Source organism: Natator depressus, chromosome 22 (genome assembly GCF_965152275.1).
Source record: "Natator depressus isolate rNatDep1 chromosome 22, rNatDep2.hap1, whole genome shotgun sequence".
Taxonomy (NCBI): domain Eukaryota; kingdom Metazoa; phylum Chordata; order Testudines; family Cheloniidae; genus Natator; species Natator depressus.
This window is the reverse complement of record NC_134255.1, coordinates 229,912-232,149: the sequence shown is the minus strand read 5'-3', so window position 1 is coordinate 232,149 and position 2,238 is coordinate 229,912. Positions and strand designations below refer to the sequence as shown.

Sequence of the window (2,238 nt, the reverse complement as noted above, 5' to 3'; positions counted from 1 at the left end):
TATTAAAGGCGTTTCCCCAGGTCAGCTCCAAAAGCTCTTCTAGAGAAGCCCTGGGTTCCACTGCAGCAGCCAGCTCCCACCAGAGGCTTGTGCCCCGAGGCTTCCCCCCAGCCCCAGAGTGGGCTGTGCGGCCCCAGCCTCCCCAGCCCCGGAGCACGGAAAGGGCGGGTTATGCGGCCCGGACTCGACCTGCCGTTGACTCGCGGGGCTCTGCACTCCATCAGCCGGGGCGGGCCAGGCTGCGGCCGGGACTCAGCATGGCCGCGCTTCCCTGACGAGGCATGAGACACGCCAAGAGCTTTGCTCAGCCAACAGCGAAGTGGGAGGGAGGCATCTTCGAGCTGGCACATCTCGTCCATTTCTCCCTTGCTGCTTGGTGGAGGCAGGAAGGGACCAAACATTCCTGGCTGAAGTTTTAGCCCTCGACCTTGAGGATTAAGCCCAAGTGCCTGGCGTGGCTGCAGGGAGATGGGTTTCTGATTCGCACCCAGCGCACTCTTCGGGCAACCAGCTGAACCCCCTGAGGCCAAGAGGGATGGCTTTGAGATGGCAAAAAAGGCCTTTGAGGCTTCCAGCACATCTTGAGGAGCAAGGAAATAGCATGAGGTTACTAGCGTCCCTCGGTGGGCTTGAACCACCATCCTTTCGGTTAACAGCCGAACGCGCTGACCCATTGCCCCACAGAGACACCTGCATACATGTCTGCTGTTACCTAGGCTGTGCAGCCTGCACATCTGCTGCCCACGCTAGAGCTTGCAAGGCGCTAGTCCGGACAGGACCGGATTCACCGTGGCACCAATGGCTCCATCGTGCCAGGCCCAAGCTCAGACGGGGCCCGTAACACTCGCTTCCTCCCCTCTCGCAGCACTGCAGAAGTGGTCCTGGTCCCACAGTGGAGGGGGGACATGTGAGCTTGTTGCAGAGCTGCTGCTCAGGGATGGGAACTTCCTGGTACCCCAGCCTCCCAAATCATCCAGGCTGCACTTTCTGCATGACTACATGCCAGCTGAGGGGTGTGTGGGAATTGGTGGCCTCTGCTGCAGGTGATGGGCATCTCAGCTACTTAAAGCCATGGCCTAGAGGAGGGAAGCCCTTAACTGCAGAGTCTGCAGCTGCCTAGGGCCAGTGCTGAGGATTTAGAGGCCCTAGTGCGGCCGTTGCAAGGTTCAAGCATGCTCAGCCTTGGAATTGCCACCCCTCCCTTGACTAGTAGCTGCGGCTATCTAAGGCTGACCTCAGACAATTGGCCCCATGGCTATAGTCAGAGAAGCTGCAGGTGGCTCTGTGACTACTGGGGGCCATTAAGCTAGGAGTGGATAAAGAAACTGGAATTAACCTCAAGGAACAGAGGTCACCCATAGGAAAGGAATGTCAAGGGGAGCAGGGAAAGAGGAAGCAGGTCAGGCTTGCAGTGGGAGAATAGTCCCAGCTGGTTGGGGAGCATGTCCAAAGTAGAAAGGAAACAAACATGGGCAGAGGTGGTGGTGACCAGGCAGTAGACTAGCCTGTAGATGGGAGCAGAGGGAGAAAGCCTGGTGTCTTCAGATTCCCAAGGGCTAAGTCCTCACTTTGGGGAAATGGTGTTTGCAAGGGGCTTGCTCGAATGGGAGGATGGGCGCTGGGGAAGGGATTTGTCAGAACTGACCAGGTATCTGCTGGCTTTGGATCTTTGAGCTGAGAGTGGGACCACACACAGCGACTGGTGACATGGGGTGGCACTGGAGACATGGCTATAGAACGTCTGAATGAGGAAGGAGATAAATCTGTGGGGAGCTTCCCTGATCACTCTGAAAGTTCTGCTCACTGTGGACACTGGTAAACCCACATGGTAGAGCTCAATGAGAAGAACTGGGGGCTGAGGGAGCTATGTATGGCAATGCAGATAGTCATGTAGAGGTGTGTGATCAAAATGAAAAATGTCTCTGAGATTCAGTACCGGGGACACCAGGGCACCAATGGCCCTGCCACACCAGACTCATGCTCGGAGCCCACAATGACGACATAGGGGCTCACAAATATGTTTGGCACCAGGGCCCACAAAAGGTTAATCTGCCCCTAAATCCAGATGCTGGGGGTTGTGGGTGAAGATCCAGCAGAGTGGCACAGCGGCAGCACGTTGGGCCCATAACCCAGAGGTTGGTGGATCGAAACCATCCTCTGCTAGGGATGCACTTGTTTCTTTTTGCTCTGGGTCTTCATGCGAGGCAGCGACCAGCAGAGTGCCAAGAGCCTAGGCCA

General features: G+C 56.7%; 1 non-coding gene across 1 annotated transcript; it reads right to left on the bottom strand.

Annotated features, from left to right (window-relative positions):
- Positions 1–614: 614 nt before the first annotated feature.
- On the bottom strand, positions 615–688 carry TRNAN-GUU (transfer RNA asparagine (anticodon GUU)). Its single transcript has one exon. It is a non-coding gene; the product is annotated as a tRNA-Asn (tRNA).
- Positions 689–2,238: the final 1,550 nt, after the last annotated feature.